The 18,109-nt window shown below is 43.1% G+C and overlaps 1 protein-coding gene and 2 non-coding genes across 5 annotated transcripts in view; 1 reads left to right on the top strand and 2 right to left on the bottom strand.

Moving 5' to 3' along the window:
- RNF144B (ring finger protein 144B) overlaps positions 1–18,109 on the bottom strand; it is a 142,026-nt gene that overhangs the window by 85,570 nt on the left and 38,347 nt on the right. The window lies entirely within an intron of this gene.
- TRNAA-UGC lies at positions 618–689 on the bottom strand. The gene has a single exon. It is a non-coding gene; the product is annotated as a tRNA-Ala (tRNA).
- On the top strand, positions 16,758–16,830 carry TRNAM-CAU. Its single transcript has one exon. It is a non-coding gene; the product is annotated as a tRNA-Met (tRNA).

Here is an 18,109-nt window from a genome sequence, read left to right as displayed (position 1 = left end):
GGAACCGAGTGGGTAGAAGTGTGAGAATCCAACAGGGCGGAGGCTGGGGAAAAGAAACCGTGTGAGCACATGTAGAAAGATGGACAACAGATATGCTTTGTTGATGGCAGAAAATTGCTCCAGCAGAGGCATTTGATTAATAAACCGAAAATGACTCGCTTACAAAACTTGTTCAAGCTATTATAAAAGCAAAAGATAATCACAGAAAGTCAACCCTAATTTTACTCCTAATTGCTGTTAATATCCAGGGCTTTCTTAAACTCAGAAAGGCTTATTAGTGATACGTTAAAACTTTCAAATTTTATCTAAAAACAAAAGTATTTAATTAGAGTACAGTTGCTTTACGATGTTGTGTGAGTTTCAATTGTACAGCAAAGTGAATCAGTTATATGTGTGCGTGCTAAGTCACTTCAGTCGTGTCTGACTCTTTGCGACCCCATGAACTGTAGCCCACCAGGCTCCTCTGTCCATGGGCTTCTCCAGGCAAGAATACTGGAGGGGGTAGCCACTCCCTTCTCCAGGGGATCTTTCCAACCCAGGGGTCGAACCCAGGTCTCCTGCACTGCAGGCAGATTTTTTACTCTCTGAGGCACCAGAGAAGCCAAAACGGAACCATGTGGAGATGCCAAGGATCGAACCTGGGACCTCATACATGCAAAGCATGCGCTCTAGCACTGAGCTACATCCCCTGGTATATATACATATATCCACTCTTTTTTATATTTCCTTCTCATCGAGGTCATCACAGATCACAGATCATTGAGTAGAGTTCCCTGTGCTATAAAGTTCTCATTAGTTATCTGTTCTATACATAGTAGTGTTTATATGTCAATAAAAGGGTATATATAACTGCTCTGATAGGCATTAATGAATAAAGAAACTGTTCCATCATGTGAGACGTTAACGTAGCAAACGGAGAATGGGGTAAGCAGGGGAGACTCACTCACCTTTCCTTGTCAGGATGAGAATGAAACAAGACAAATGGTATAAACATGGGTGCAAGGCTCCTAGACCATTCTATTGGGATTAGGGGGCCCTTGTCAAGAATCTGTTTCCTTTCCATGACCTAATGCACACACACACTCCTTGGTTTGGAGAATCATCAATCCAAAAAACTGTATGATCTTTGACCAACAGAGGCAAAACTTTTCAGAGTGACCAGTGTAATGACACATGGTTACTTAAGTTCTAAAAAAAAAAAACTCCCAACCTTTTTAACCTGCAGTTTTTATACATACTACTATAGGATCTTAGACAACATAGCCCCTGCAGTACTTACCTCTAGCTACCAAAATGGAAATGAGGAAGCAGAAATCAGATATCATCATCCTCAAAAGCACACGGCAGACTTGGGTGGCCACCTGCCTGTTCATGCTGACTGTTTCAGTTTACTAGTTCAGGTGGCTCCAAATGTTCCTTTGACATCAGCTTATGCCTGATTATTATCAGAATACATAGTAGCAATAAATACCCCAAAGAAGCAGAGATGTTGTGAGCCACATCATGCCCTGAATCGTGCTATCCTTGACTTCACACTGCATTCAAGAAAGACCAAATGGTCAACTATACTCCAATAAAAAAAAAATTTTTTAATTATCATGTTGTACACCTGCAACCAATATAATGTGATATGTCAATAATATCTCAGAATGAATGAATGAATGAACAGAAACTCAAACAGAAGATGAAATGACAATGGCATGTACATTACTTCCTCTTTTCTGCAAGGACTGAATAAAAGGCATTGAGCACAATATCCTAGGTTTAGAACAAATAAATCTTTAAACAAATGAATCCTTGATACAAAATATTATAAACTATTTCATTATAGAGGAAGATAGTTCTAACCTCTAAGAACTAATCAAAACCTAGGTTACTATAGCAATGTGACTTCATCTGAGTGCCTTCACAAATATCCTCTCATTGAATACACACAACCACCTTTCAGCTGAAATGGTATCATTCCCCTTTTACAGATGAGAAAACTGAGCAATGAAAAATGAGTGGACTCTCTTGGGGTCCAAGAGGCAGTTACTGTCACAACATGGACTAGAACCTAATAACTTCGTCAAGTGATCTTCGCTGGAGCACCCTTGCTTCCCAAAATAAACTTGTATGTGAAATCAAGCTCCCCTTGTTCTCAAATTGGAATCTTTTTTGGAAAGAGGACAAAAATGGAAGGTTGACATAAAATGTTTAATTCTATTTTTAAATCTTTACCTCGGGCAAAAATCCAGGTGTTATGCCAAAACAAATTAGACAATACTTCTAGCTTAGCAAAAGCTCCATCTCGACCATGAAGAAAACTAGAAAACGTACACTGCAAAAAAAGTTCAGAAACTGAGTGCATTACTTCTCAGCAGTAGCATTCTGCAAGAAGGAAGGGGCAAGTTTCCTGGAAGAGTGAACCGTCAAAGAGGATGACTCAAAAGACTATTTTAGTACAGGATCCTGTTTCACCCTTGTTGTCCATCTGTTTTGCTGAGAATGTAAAGCTGTCTGGGTCCAGGCCAAAAAAGAGAATGAAATAATCTGTTAAAAGCATGTATGCAGGGACGCCAAGAAGACACAGGGGTGACCCAACACGGCTGTGCCATTAGAGGCCAGCGCGTGCCTTCTGCTACCTGGCTGGACTTGTATGCAATCACATTGCTTCATTCCAGGGAGGAGGGGTTCAGGAATTCAGCTAACCAATGGAGAATACCGTAAAATTCATTATTAACTTACTGCCGGCTAATTGAAGGCAAAGGACAACTCAACTGCATATGACAAAAAATAGTTAATATTTTACACCCAGGCACTGACCAATGACAACACCTATTTATCAAATGTTGCAGTTATCCTTCTCCTTCTACCCCTCCACCACCACCCCCACTTTCCATTCTTTTTTATGAGAGTCAAAAAGGACACCAAACTCACTAATTCCCACCCTCCCCTTCCTTTTGTGCCATCTAATACCCCTGGCATCCTTCAATACCTAGAGCCCACACCTACTGTTCACCTGTACACCTCCTTGGTTTCTCCCTTCCCTCTTTAGAGTGAGGAAAAAAAAAGGGAGGTCCACAGAGAATCAAACTAGAGAAATGCAGGGGGATTGGTATTCAGGAAGCTAGTGATTTCAGAGCTTTAGACACAGAAGAGGCCAGACTCTCACTTGAAGGGCAAGGAAACCATTTCAGCTGTGTTGTAGACCAAATGATCATTTATAGTTTGGCTAGAGGCCTAAACTAGCAAGTGCAACATTGTTTCCATAGTAAAGTGAGTTCCAAATTCTAAACCACTGATCTGCAAAGAAACTTCTGGAACACTTAATATTCATAAGTTTAGGCCACCAACCAAAAAAAATATGTAACAATAAATGTTTCCCCCTGAGTTGTTCTTTACAGCTACAGAAGAATATATAGAACATATACAGGTGCATAACTGGGTGCTGAGGTTTGACCTCCTTCCTTAGAAGCTGCTCCAAATGAGAACAGAGTCGGTGACCATTGGTGCCCTAAGAGTCCCAGGTGAATTTATTCTTCTCACTGTGCTCAGCGAGAGAAATGGAACTCACTTCTTGATAAGCAGTGACTACAGGGGAAAGGACACTCAGCATTATCATAGAGACAGTAAAGACAATAGGTTGGAAGATAGTTTTATTCACTTTACACTGGCAAAGAGTCAGTGGAATTGTTGCCATTGCAGCTTAAAGCAGAAGTTGAGTTCCAAGGAGGCATGTAGTTTCTTCTGAGCAGAAACTGTAAACATACTCCAACGTGAGTGTGTGTGTGTGTGTGTGTGTGTGTGTGTGTGTGTGTGTGTGTGTGTGTGTGTGCGCGCGCGCGCGCATCTGTCTGTGTAGAGCCAATTGAGCTATAAAGAACAAGATTGAGGGGACAATGATGATGTACCTCAAAACAGGATGATCACTGATATGACAATACACTAGCCGAGCCTACTCTACTCCTAATTTCTCTTCGAAGAGCTATGATCATGGGTCGAAGCTGAAGGGGAACTCTTAGACTTCTCCCTGTAGCAATTAGAGTACCCAGAATCAGTTGTAGTCAAACGATGTGAGTGAGAAAAGACCAGAGTCAGACATTCCTACCAGCAAAGGACAGTGTCTCCAAACCCCATGGCAGCCATGTTTGGATGATGTAATTCTGCCTCCTTCAGCTAAAAGCTGATTGGTCCCAGGATGGATGGATGTCTGAAGCAGAGCCAATCAGATTTTCTCTATCAAGAATGTGGCATGTGGATTTAGGGACAGACATCTCTCTGCTTGGCTGAAACTGTATGGTAGCCATATCCCATCATGTATATGAACAACAGAACAAACTAGAGAGGAAACAATAAAGCAGGTGTGCAAGAGAGGAGGTAAGAAAAGAGCCAGAGAAAGAAAATGATGATTTTCCAGTTCTTAGATCCAGTTTCTTCCAGAAGCCGGCTGCATTCCTATCTTTTGAGTTCCTTAAGACACGCCTTGTCCTTATTTAAAAAAAAAAAAAGTCCCTTTCTGTTAAGGCTAGCCCAAATTTATTTCAGTTATTTGAAATCAGAAACACCTTGGTTAAACCACCTTACCATAAAGTAAATCATCACACCATGAAAAAAACAGACTTTTGAATCTGTCCATGCTGAATTCAAATCTTAGCTCCACTGAATATATTAGGTGTCTCATCTAGAGGAAGTTTCCTAGCCTCTCTGAGGCTTGGTCTCAGATAACTGTCAGGCACAGTTTTTGCGAAAATCAGAAAAACATACATAGAGCCTGTGGATGGCACAGACTAGATGATAACTTCTAGTAGAATGCATTGGAGCAGCAGTCACCATGGCAGTAGCGGTATGGCCATGGATATGGAGATGGGGGGGTTATATAAAAAAATCAGAATTACAGACACAGAAAGATACTTTTCTTAAATTCTTTACTTGACCCAATAACTCAGTCCAACCCAAGTTTCTTTTCTACTTTTGGCCCACCAAGCAGCATGTGGATCTTAGTTCCCCAACCATGGACCAAACCTGAGCCCTCTGTCCTGTCCTCAACACTGGACCACTAGGAATTCCTGTCAACCCAAGTTTCTTTACTGAGTTACTCTAGTATATGCAAAGTATGGTTTGTGTGCTCAGCTGCTTGGTTGTATCCAACTCTGTGACCCCATGAACTGTAGCCCACCAGGCTCCTCTGTCCATGGGAATTTCCAGGCAAGAATACTGGAGTGGGTTGCCATTTCCTTCTCCAGGGGATCTTCCTAACCCAGGAATTAAACCCACATCTCTTGCATCTTCTGCATTGGCAGGTGGATTCTTCACCACCGCACCATCTAGGAAGCCCAAAAAGTAGAGCCTCCCTGATCACTCAGCAGGTAAAGAATCCATCTGCAATGCAGGAGATATGGGTTTGATCCCTGGGTTGGGAAGATCTCCTGGAGAAGGGCATGGCAACCCACTCCAGTATTCTTGCCTGGAAATTCCCATGGACAGAGGAGCCTAGTGGGCTATGGTCCACGGAGTCACAAAAAGTCAGACATGACTGAAGCACATAAGAAGAGAATCTAAGTATGGTTTAATTTTAAAATTCTTTTTAATCTACCACAGATTCCTTCACGGTGAAGGGAAAGCATGGTGTATTTGAAGGACTTACAGAATTCAATAGGGCTGGATTATAAAGAAGGTGAAAAAGATTGCTCTGAGATTAGGTTGAAGAGGTAGACCAGACAATGGAAAAAAAATCTGTAAGTTTAAGAATTAAACTAAAAGACCATGGGAAGCTTTTTAAAGCAGCTTGACATTAGCAGAAATTTATTTTTTTTACTATCACCCTGGCTGCAGCATAGAAATAGACTGAACAGAAGCAAAATTTAATGCAGGTGCTTCTCGGTAAGAATATGTTTCAGTAGCCCAGGTGAGAAATGATGCTGGTGGTAGTAGCAAGGAGCCTGGAGAAAAGTAAGCGTTTCTTACATTACGTAAGACACAGAATCGGCAGGACTAGAGGATTTAGGAGAATGTTAGACATGTGGGATGTCAAGAAATCACTGCTGGGACTTCCAGAGGTTAAGACTCCAAGCTTCCAGTGCAGGGGGCACAGGCCTGATCCCTGGTGAGAGAACTAAGATTCAACATGCCTCACGGTGCTCTGGCCAAAAAGAAAGTAAATAAATCTGACAAACACCAACTCAGTCAGGTATCAAAGCGAACATCAACAGTGGTTTCAAGTCATATTGACAGTGTGTACCCTTAACGCAATGACACTTTATTTCTGTGGTCATCCTCCTGAAAACCCACAACCCCAGCCTCAACGCTAAGAAGAGCATCAGAGAAATCCTAAATCCCAGTTGAGGGATTAAGTGTGTATGATCAGATATGTTTAGCCTCTATCTGACAATACTCCTCAAAAGCAAGGAACATCTGAGAAACATAGCCAAGAGGAGCCCAAGAAACGATGACAAGTAAATTGTATGTGGTTTCGTCCATGAGATCTTGGAGCAGAAAAAGAGGGCATAGGGAAGAAACTAAGGAAGTCAGCATAAAGGGTGAACTTTGGTTCATTTTAAAATGATGATGATAATCTACTGACACATGTGCCCTACAGGAAAGACTCCCTTCTTCACTACAGCAAAGATTCTCAGAAACCGCTGCAGTCCAAGTGGATGGGAGAAATATGCTCACGAGCGGGAAAGGATGCAAGCTCATTGCCGTGTACACACCATACAGTTATCTGAGGCAATGGGTAGAAGGTGTCAGTGCTGAAATTCAAAGGCAGCACATAACACCAAGGGAGGTCTTCACCTGAAGAAGGCCAACTGGCCACCCATTCGGTGACATTCCCTTGGTGAATTCATCTCTGCCCGGGGTCAGCCCTCAGCCTGATGGGCTCAGCAAACTACTCACTGGTATCTTGAGGTTAATCAAATCCACGGATAATGACTCATACTAACTAAATATCCGTGAGAATGATACAGAGGAAGAGTGCTACATTGTCAGGCAAACCCAACACACAGGGCTGGGCGGGGTGTGGCATGACAGTCTGCATTTCTAACAAACTTCCAGGCGATGCCCGTGCTGCTGGTCCATGGACCACGCTTTGAATAGCAAGGGTCTGGGCACGCTACAAGAGAAACCAGTGTCAAGTTTACTGATGAGCTGAGTATCAAGCAGATCACAAGAGGGGTTGACCACTTAACTGCTAATGCCAGCAGGCTTTGGTTTCCTGATGCAGCCATCTCCAGAGCTGAGAGAGAAACCCACTACACCTAGCTCTCAGTGGCTGCGGTGTCCTTTCCCCTGGATGAGGCTCACGTGCCATTGCCAATGTGCAGAGAGTCTTCCTACCTACGCTTCCATGCTTAATCTCCTCCCACCTCCAGTGGGAGGAACAGATTCTTTATGTGCAAATAAAACACCTTCAATTAGTTTATGACCTGGTTTTGCAGACTGAGGACTCATTCACTCCAAGGGAACCTGGTAAATCTCTGCACTGACGTAGTGCATATAAATTTCCTAGATGAGCTGTCTAAAGAAATTGCTGTTTCCCTTAGCTCTTTCTTTTTCTTTTTTTTTTTTTTGGCTGCACTCTTCATTGCAGTGTGTGGGCTCTCAAGTTGCAGCTTGCCAGCGTGCAGGCTTAGTTGCCCTGAGGCATGTGAGATCTTAGTTCCCCAATCAGGGATCGAACTCACATCCCTTGCATTAGAAGGCGGACTCTTAACCAACTGACCGCTGGAGAAGTCCCTCCCTGCGTCTTAACGGAGAAGATGAAACACTGCCCTTACACTGTTGCCACAGTAGAAAAGATTCTCACTTCTAAGCTATTTATGGAGCCCTGGTTGAATGTGACACATGTCAGCACAGGGAATGTAGCACTGAGCAAAAAGCCCAGAAGACGCCAGTCCTGAGGGCATGGTTGCCCTCTGAGAGCAGTGTCAGGCTTCCTGTCTTCAGAACAGCTCCGCAGAACTTCTAATCCTGTGAGCTTCTACTTTCTCCTTGTTGTCAGCTCCAGCTTTCTCAGACCTTGGGTTTAACAGCCACCCACGCTGAACAGCCACCCAGCCAACCTGCTCAGCTGGGTTGAATGCATCCTATAGCACTTCCCCCCAGTTTTATCATCTGCCCATTTATGTTCATGTGGCCCTGCAAACACCCAAGAATAACTCCATAAAGTTCTTCCAGGTCAAATCAAAGCATATTAAAAAGTAGACAACTCTCTGGAAACCCAGTACCAATCAGGAGAGAGCAAATAATGAATTTACGAACAGGACATGAGGAAGCATGTTTCTCTAACAGACTGGTTTAGCAGAAGAGGAAATAGTGATTCCATTTCAGTCATTCAGCTGTTTCCACTCATGCCTACTAAGGGAAAAGACCATGTGGTGGATAATTCTCAAAGTCTAGCATGCAGAAGAATCATCTGGAACGTCTGTTCCCAGGGTCTCTCTCTAACCCACTCTCAGCCCATCCCCTGCTACCAGAACATCAGATACAGTAGGCTGGAGGTTAGAAATTTATATTTTAAGTACCACTCCCCCCCCTCCCCAGTTGATTCCAAGAAATACTGACTTAAGTCTGAATTTTCACTCTCTATTTTAGTGGTTTTCAACTCTGGCTCACATTTGATTTCTGTAATCAGCTTTAAAAAAAAAAAAGTTCTCAATGCCTGTACATGGGCCACCAAGACCCCAAAACAATCAAATCGAACACCCAGTGCATGAGACCCAGGCATCAGTGTTCTTTCAAGGCTCCCAGGGAACTGAATGTTTGGTGTTTCCAGGTGGGACTATTTGTCTGGGTTGTGAGAGATCAGATTCCAAGGCCCTCCCTGAAGATTCTGATTCACTAGGTCTGTCTGGGGCACAGCCCTGGAGTCTACCAGTCACACAGGTGCCCCAGGGGATTCCTACAATGGGATTTGAGAAATGTGCCCATCTTGCCAAAGTGAATCACAAACTCCCGTTCTCAGCAAGGCTGCTCCATTGGGACTTTTTTTTTTTCCATTTATTTTTACTAGTTGGAGGCTAATTACTTTACAATATTGTAGTGGTTTTTGCCATACATTGACATGAATCAGCCATGGATTTACATGTGTTCCCCATCTTGATTCCCCCTCCCGCCTCCCTCCCCATCCTGTCCCTCTGGGTCTTCCCAGTGCACCAGTCCTGAGCACTTGTCTCATGTTTCCAACCTGGGCTGGTGATCTGTTTCACCCTTGATAGTATACTTGTTTCAATGCTGTTCTCTCAGAACATCCCACCCTCGCCTTCTCCCACAGAGTCCAAAAGTCTGTTCCGTACATCTGTGTCTCTTTTTCTGTTTTGCATATAGGGTTATCGTTACCATCTTTTTAAATTCCATATATATGCGTTAGTATACTGTATTGGTGTTTATCTTTCTGGCTTACTTCACTCTGTATAATGGGCTCCAGTTTCATCCATCTCATTAGAACTGATTCAAATGAATTCTTTTTAATGGCTGAGTAATATTCCATGGTGTATATGTACCATAGCTTCCTTATCCATTTGTCTGCTGATGGGCATCTATCCAATGGGACTTTTGACTTCAGTTTTGGAACCCCTATTCCGTACAGTCAACTCCAGTCTAACCTTGGTTTTCCCAAAGAGAGAGAGGGAACTCACCTTACTTGATGTTACATAGCAACGAAAATCACTGCTTTATGTGGCTGTGACTGCTGAAGACCCACTTCTGTTGTTGATAGAACAAATTATCTCTCCCACTCACTTAGCACTGTGTGCAAGGTCTTATCCGCACCTAGTATATTAACTAATTTAACCTTCACAACTACGTTACCAATAGGAACCCTTCTTAGTGCCACCTCTACCAATAAGGAAACTGAGGCAGAGAGGCTGAACAAATCGCCTGTTACCCACAGTCACAGGTAGAGAATGACTCTGAACCCAAGTCTGGGGGGACCAACATCACCCTGTAACGGGACTCACCAAACAAAAGCTGAAGAGCCTGCCTGCATAACCGCTTGCTGCCAGAAAGTGAACACAGAAAGGATCAAGGAAGCCAATGTTTATGTGTCCCAAGTACTGGGCCAGAAGTTCATGTATAATATTTCATCTAACCCAAGAGTCAGATAAAGTCCCTATTGTCATGGACACACTCTCCTCCCTTAATCAGTGATGGGAAGAGTTAACAGTTGTAGATCATTATGCAAAATAATAATAATAATAATAAGTCAAAGAAACGTTCCAAGCAGACTCGGCAGGCGGGATACTGAAGAATTAGCCAGTTGTGGGTTTAGCATGTTGGGGCAAGAGGAGTCTGCATGGTGAAGCACTGGGGTTGGCTGTGGACAGATTCTCCAACGAGGTGGAGCCGTGGAGATCTCTGACTCTGACAGAGGACAGGGCTTCCTGAGATCTCGGGAAGGGGCAGGGTTTCATGCACACATACTGCTTCTCACAGTGAATCTTAACAAGTCAGGATAAATGGCGGAGGTCCACCCACTTCGTAAAGAACACCCCTGCCAATGCAGGACATGCAACAGATGTGGGTTCAACCCCTGGTTCGGGAAGATCCCCTGAAGAAGGAAATGGTAACCTGCTCCAGTGTTCTTGGCTGGGAAATCCCATGGACAGAGGAGCCTGGTGGGCTACAGTCCGTGAGGTCACAGAGAGTCGGACACGACTGAGCGCCCACGCACACACCCACTTTGGGGGGATGACATGACACAAGCTGCCTTGAAAGACAAACTGATGTCTCCACTTCCTGCAGGGCAACACAAGAGGAATGCCTTTTGTCCTGCTTCCGGTTTCTCCCTGAGTAAGTGGGAGGGAGAAAGGAGCTGCAAACCCAATGCCCTGAACCCCAAGGCATCACAGCCTTCAGCAAGAGGCCAAGAGACTGCCTATGTCTTTGTGGAAACAGCGATGAGTGACTGCTAAAAGCCACCTTTTCCCTATCTCTGTTTAGGGACACCCCACCCTGCCAATCCCAAGTAACACACCTGTCTGAGAAGAGCCACATGGAAATCTGTGGGAGCCCAGGGTTCCGGAGGTCAGTGCTATTTGCCAGGAGCACAAAAGGAGGCCCTAGCAGAGCTGGCGCTCTCCACTGAGCAGGTGACCACTAAAGGTTGAAAAGCAAGCAGGGACCAGATACACAGATGAGTTCCAGACAGCTTGGAAAGGGAAGGTCTAGACTAGCTGGCTAAAGAAAAGAAAAATTTCTGATGTCAGGATAATCACTCAAGGGTAACAGCTGTCATGAATCAGGGAACTCAAGCCAGGCTCTGTGACAGCCTCGAGGGGTGGGATGGGGTGGGCGGTGGGCGGGAGGCTCAAGGAGGAGGGGAGATACGTATACCTATGGCTCATCCATGCTGAAGTATGGCAGAAACCAACACAATATTGTAATTATCCTTAAAAATAAATGCATCTCAAAAAAAAGAGTAACAGCTCTCTAGCCCTCTCTCACCACAACTAAGGAAAGCCCACGCACAGCAACAAAGACCAGGACAGCCAAAAATTTGTTAATTGATTATTTTTTTAAAAATAACACCTCTGATCCTAGACTATGGTTTTTTCATGTGGGCTATGGGCCACTCTGCTCCCAAAGGCATTAGCTGGAACTGAAACATAGGCAGTTTGCAGGTGAAACTCATCCCTACCTGAAGCAGAGGTGGAAACGCTAAGATTTCCGTGAGAGTTGGTGTCCCATCCAAGACCAAGAGCAGGTAAGTTAGGTGCCTGAGAGGGACAGAATCTGAGGAGTGAGGCAAACAGATAAGGAAGCGAAGTATAATAAAGTCTAAAAGAAGAGCCAGTCATCAAAAAGAAACAGAAGCAATTATTTTTCACTGAAGGCAATCAATATTAAGTAAATATTTCAAATCATTCTATATTCCTTTCTTTATTGAGCTCCTACCACAATTTATTAGCAAATTTGCAAAACAAGCATTACCCCACAAAGGGAAGAGGGAAGGAGGGCAAAAGAAAAAAAAAAAAAAGGCTGATTTAAGAGTTTATTATTTTCAAACATTCCTCTATGTGTTTTATTCCTCCTGGGCATGTAGGACTGAGTAGACCATATAAATGAGGCAAACTAGAATTCATGCTTGAAGCTTTTTTCACTTCTGCCATCCGAGCAATAATAGCTGACAGCATTTAGAATTGAACATTGTTTCAAGGCAGACAGCACTCCCATGTCCCACCTTTAACACATTCTGCTTCAAATCCATACCTATTGTCTTTCCTTTGTACATTATGAAGTCATCATTTCCTTTATGTGCTACATTGTTAATGATTTCTCCATTGGCAAACAATACAATACCTCTTGCAGCTCACTGAACCTTCAAAGCAAACAGGCTCACTGAATATTTAGTACGCCCTAGGCATGATAAATAAAAAACAAACCTATTTGTAAGAAGTATTTGACGTACATTCATAAACAGCAAACCTGATGAATTCTCCAAAAAAAAAAAATGTTTTGGAAACACCTACTGGCTTAAGGAAATCAACCCTTCCCCAAACTGGACAAATCCCCTTGACAAATGGGGATTGGTCACAAATGACAAATGACCCTGTATTTTACAGATCCCTCTGTCTGTTGCCCGCTTAGTTGTAACCATTACAAGGCAGGGCCTTCGTCTAGTTTTTTCACTCACTGGGTCTAATACACTGCACAGAACATAATACACACTCAGTAAACACTGGTTGGAAGAACAGAAGTCGCTCAATGTAAAAAAAACCAAAACATTATGCATTTATGAAATATCCTCGGTAAAAACTATTTTTAAAAATGAAAGAAATGGATTTGATTAGGCTCTCAGCCAACACCTACAGGTCTTTCTACACTGATGTTTGTCTGGCATTTAACACAGTATTTGATGGAAAAGAAGACCCGTAAGAGAGCCATCTCAGTGACCCTCATCTGGGAAACTCTGGACCATCGTATTAGAATTCTGATTGAGTATCACTGTGCCTTCACCTACTGGCCAGGCTTCCTAGGAAACTTCTTGACCTTTCTAAGACTCGTATTTACCTCATCTGCATAATAGGATTGCTTTAAAAGCTTCCAATAAGACTATCTGATGACAGCTAACATTTATTGAGTATTTGCTTCTTGCTAGAAACTGTGCTTCGGAGAAGGCAATGGCACCCCACTCCAGTACTCTTGCCTGAAAAATCCCATGGACGGAGGAGCCTGGTAGGCTGCAGTCCATGGGGTCGCTGAGTCAGACATGACTGAGCGACTTCACGTTCACTTTTCACTTTCATGCACTGGAGAAGGAAATGGCAACCCACTCCAGTGTTCTTGCCTGGAGAATCCCAGGGACGGGGGAGCCTGGTGGGCTGCCGTCTATGGGGTCGCACAGAGTCGGACACGACTGAAGTGACTTAGCAGCAGCAGCAGAAACTGTGCTTATTTATTTATAGGTACATAATATTTTCTATATTTGTTATGCAAACACAGAATCTCATTTAATTCTCACAACACTATGACTGTTCTCTCCATTCTACAGAGGAGGGAATGGAGGCGGCTGGACACTTAGCCATGGGCCCAAGTCACACTTGTCAGTGAGGACCAATACCGGGGCTAAAATGTATGTAGTCTGGATCCAGAGCTGGTGCCCCCAACCTCGGCTATGCTTGCAGCTATGGACCTAGATTGTCTCCAGGCCCAGAAAAACGTGACATTCCTGCCTCCCAGGAGAAGAACTGGGTATCTGTGATACAGAAGGGGTCATTTTAGCTTACACACCCTTATGTATCTCTGGGACTTTATGCTTTAGGAATATACACCCTATTCAGAAAAATAATATACTCCCAAAAGGTTTTGTGAAAGCTGAAATTGGTATAAGAATTGAGAAACTCAGCAATGATGCCACCCTTTATGTAAAGAGGTGAGGGGTGGGTGTCATTTTCATTGTTGTTTAGTCGCTAAGCCACGTCCAACTCTTCATGACCCCATGGACTGTAGCCCACAAGGCTCTTCTGTCCGTGGCGTTTTCCAGGAAAGAATACTGGAGTGGGCTGCCATTTCCTTCTCCAAGAGATCTTCCCGACCGAGGGATCAAACCCACATCTCCTGCATTGGCAGGCGGATTCTTTACCATTCAGCCACCAGGGAAGCGTGTCATTTTCATTATTTAACACTAAAAGCATGATAAAACCTTATAATCACACAAAGGGCCATTCATGTACCTGTTTACTAGATGGCGAAGTTCCTAAAATAATCATTGTATTGGTTTTTTTTCTCCACTTGCAAGGTTTCGTTGACTGTGCAGGAAGGCGTTCACCTCAGAGCTTCTGCACTTGCTGTTTCCCCACCAGGAGCCTTTGTCTCCCATTTATCCAGGCTCCATCCTCACCTGCCTCCTTCCAGTCCACACTTAAATATCATCTTCTCCATCATTCTCTTCTAAAAACTCCATTTCCTTTATTTTTCTCCATAGCACATACCCCCACGTAATGACAGCCGATGTTTTTACTTATTTGTTTTACTGTCTGTCTCCCCAGTCCAGGCTCCTAGAATGACAGCTTCATGGAATTTCTGACTCTGCAAGTCACTGCTACTTCCTTAGCCCCTGGAAAAGAGGACCCTCGTTGAACGAACGAATGGACTCTGACCTATGGAATCCTCCTTAGGTGAACATTCTGAAACTCTTAAATTGAAAACTGCATCTATTTTACAGGGCCAGCTTCAAGAAAGGATGAGGAGTGTCCAACATAGACTATTTTGAGAGAGAGAAAATTCTTTAGTCCAAAGTGTCACAGCAAGTAAAAGTCTGCCTTTGCAAATTCATTCTTCAGGGGTCTTCTGAAAACCTTTCAAATGTGTGTTACGTCAAGCTTGCTCATTTGAACTGAGCTGGTGAAGTGGAAAAACCATGGCGATTGAATTCAGACTACAGATTTCCATGCCAGCGTGGCCAGCAAGATATTTAACCTCCCTAAATTTCCTAATTTACACACACACAAAAATTGGTAATTATAATTGGTTGGTTAACTTTATAAACATCTAATAAGACTTACATTGGTTGAAGAGGACCAAATGAGTTTACAAGCAAAGCACTCAGTAAAATGCAGAGTATATTCTAACAAAATGTAAGCTCTAAGAAGGAGTAACGTAACAGATATTTCTCTCAAAGTTCTCACCAAAATAGCTAGTAAAAATTAAGTGAAATTTAAAGAATAGAAGAGAAAATCAAAATTTATTGGAAAGTATAAACTTAAAAGCATCACTTAAATGTCAATGTATGGCAAAAACCACTACAATATTGGAAAGTAATTAGCCTCCAACTAATAAAAATAAATGGAAAAAAAAAAGCATCACTTAAATTAATACCATGTTCCTTAAACTCTGCATTTTTGAGCTTTATAAAGCAAATCTGTAACAAAATCTACAGAAAAAAGTGTGGTATGGCAGCCAGTTTAAGAATTTCCAGAGGCGGGGCGGGGAGGTTTTTAACATCACATGTTCCATCAGAGCAAAGCACAGCCAACCTGACAAGTCACCCAGAAAATTCAATGGAAACAAGCATCTATTTAACATCAAAGAAGCAGCAGTGACTAGCTGGTTGATAAGAGAGGGGGGAAAAAAACAGTGCAAAGTTCTAAATTCTCTTGCTGCCTCTTTTTGTCATTTATAAAAGTTACAATGACTTCTTTTCCTTGGAATATTAAAAGTATACAATCTTCTGGAGGCCAGTCAACTTTTATTGAAAGGGTTGGCAATGTCTGACAGATGTTCAACAGTCGTTCAATCCTTATAATTTGCATTACAAATCAGAGCCTGTGAGAACCAAAGAGGTCTGAGCAGCCAGTCCAACTCTCATTTTATAGAGAAAGAAACTGACACATCGGCAAATTAAATGGCTTTCCCAGCTCTCGTAGTCATGCATTAAAAATAGACACCAGGGTGTAAGTGTTTCATGTAATGTGGAAATCACTTTTTTCAGGGGAAAAAAAAAATTTCCCTCCCTAGCCCAAAGGATTTAAACACACTGGATGAATGGGTTAAATAAACAGCCCGATCACCTTCTCAGGATCTTTTATCAGAGCCTTCTAAAGCTCCTTACTAGTTCAATAGGGGTTTTTCATATAAGGGAGAGTTACAGCCTTTTTCTCCCTTTCAAGTTGAAAATCCTGAGGCTGATCATTTTAGCACAGATTCAAGTTGCTATTGTCTGCCTCTCTTGAGGTAGTCCTGAAACTCTGTATAAGTAAATATAAGATATTCACCTGAGAAATATTTTCTTACCTTTATTGCAACTATATGTAAAACCACCCTCAACTTTAAGAGGCAAACGTTGACCTTTTTTTGGAGAGAAGTTTTTGCCTCCACCTGAATGCATCATTCTTTTAACCTTCAAATTATTCACTCATCAGCATCACGTATGCTGGAAGAGACGCCAATAAACTCAAAGGGAGATGATTTAAGAATAGTAAAACAACCTACACGAAGCAAATAATAAAGCTAACATCCAGACTCATAATTTCCAAGTGTTTGGGTACCATTTGCTATTAAAAGAGTTTACCTAGTAATGCCAAGGGAAACCAGAGCTTTATATCAGCTACCCAGGCAGAAGCTCAGACATAGGAGAAGGCTTCAGAGAAGCCTTAAGATGGCCCTAAATATCACAGTTACACCTGCTAATTAATACAGCTTACTATGTGCTAAGTATTCTACCATCTGTTATCCCACCTAATTCAAACAACAACCCTTCCAATTGGAAATATCATCCTCATTTTAGACATGAGAAAACTAAGACTCAGAGAGGTCAGTCATTTGCCCCAGATCACTAAACCTTCTTAGCACAGTGGGCAATGCGTCAGTCTCATAATCTGAAGATCCTGAGTTCGAGTCTCATAGAGGGCAGGTTTGGGGGCTTCCCAGGGGGCACTAGTGGTAAAGAACCTGCCTGTCAATGCAGGAGATATAAGATTATGATGCAGGTTCGGTCCCTGGGTCGGGAAGATCCCCTAAAGGAGGGAATGGCAACCTGTTCCAGTATTCTTGCCTAGAGAATCCCATGGACAAAGGGGCCTGGCAGGCTATGGTCCGTAGGGTCGCAAAGAGTCGGACACAACTGAAGTAAGTCAGCACACATGCACCAAGCTAAGAGGTCAAGGAACCAAGATTTACACCCTGATCTGTCTAATGCTGAGGCCAGAACTCCTTCTCCATGCAACTTTTCCCCTGCGAGCCTTAAATCCGGACCAGCGTTTGCTCTCCTTAAACATCTTCAAGAAATGTCCAGTTTATCTGAGCTAACATATTCACTCAAATGAGCATCCCAGATTAACAGTTACCATCATCTAAGAGAAAGTAGAGGGCTTCCCTGGTGGTCCAGCGGTTAACAATCTGCCTGCCAATGCAGGGGACACAGGTTCAATCCCTGGTCCGAGAAGATGCCACGTGCCCCAAGGCAACTAAGTTCCAGGCGCTCTAGAGGCCCCAGAGCTGAACCTACTGAGCCCACAGGCCGCAACTATGAAGCCTGCACACCCCAGCACCTGTACTCCACAACGAGAGAGACCACCACAATAAGAAGCCCATGCATCACAACTAGAGACTTCCCCTCTCGCCGCAACTAGAGAAAGCCTGAATGTAGCAGCGAAGACCCAGCACAGCCAAAAATAATTTTTTTACAAAACAAAATGAAGTTGACTCTGCAGGGGGAGACCAAAGCATAGGGAGCATTCACCTGTGTCCAACAAAGCGGAAAAAATAAAAGGACAGGGTGGGGGGCTCACTGACCTCTGATAGCATGGCAGTGATATCCAGGCAGTGAGCCACCCCGACCCCACCATATACATTTTTCATATTTTGAACTAACAGATTAAGTTACAAAAAAGTTCTGTCCCAGCCACTCTGTTAAAAGAGCTCTTTTGGAATACATATTTGGGAAAACTCACAAGTGAATATATAGAAGCCTGTGGACAGGAAGAAACTCAAGAACTTGACAATGCTGTTCCACAGGATGAGTTAAAGAACATTCAGGAATTCCTGGTTGATTAGTATAGAGGCTGCAGAGTCCATTCACGCAGCCAATATAATCAAGCACATGTTACATGCCTCTTCCCAGACACTATTTCCATCTACTGTGTCCTACGGCTACACCAGGGAAACCAGAAATGTCTTCATCTTTGGCCTG

Source organism: Cervus canadensis, chromosome 28, assembly GCF_019320065.1.
Source record: "Cervus canadensis isolate Bull #8, Minnesota chromosome 28, ASM1932006v1, whole genome shotgun sequence".
In the NCBI taxonomy this organism is placed as follows: Eukaryota; Metazoa; Chordata; class Mammalia; order Artiodactyla; family Cervidae; genus Cervus; species Cervus canadensis.
Note: the sequence above shows the minus strand (reverse complement) of the source record. Positions and strands in the feature narration are given on the sequence as shown.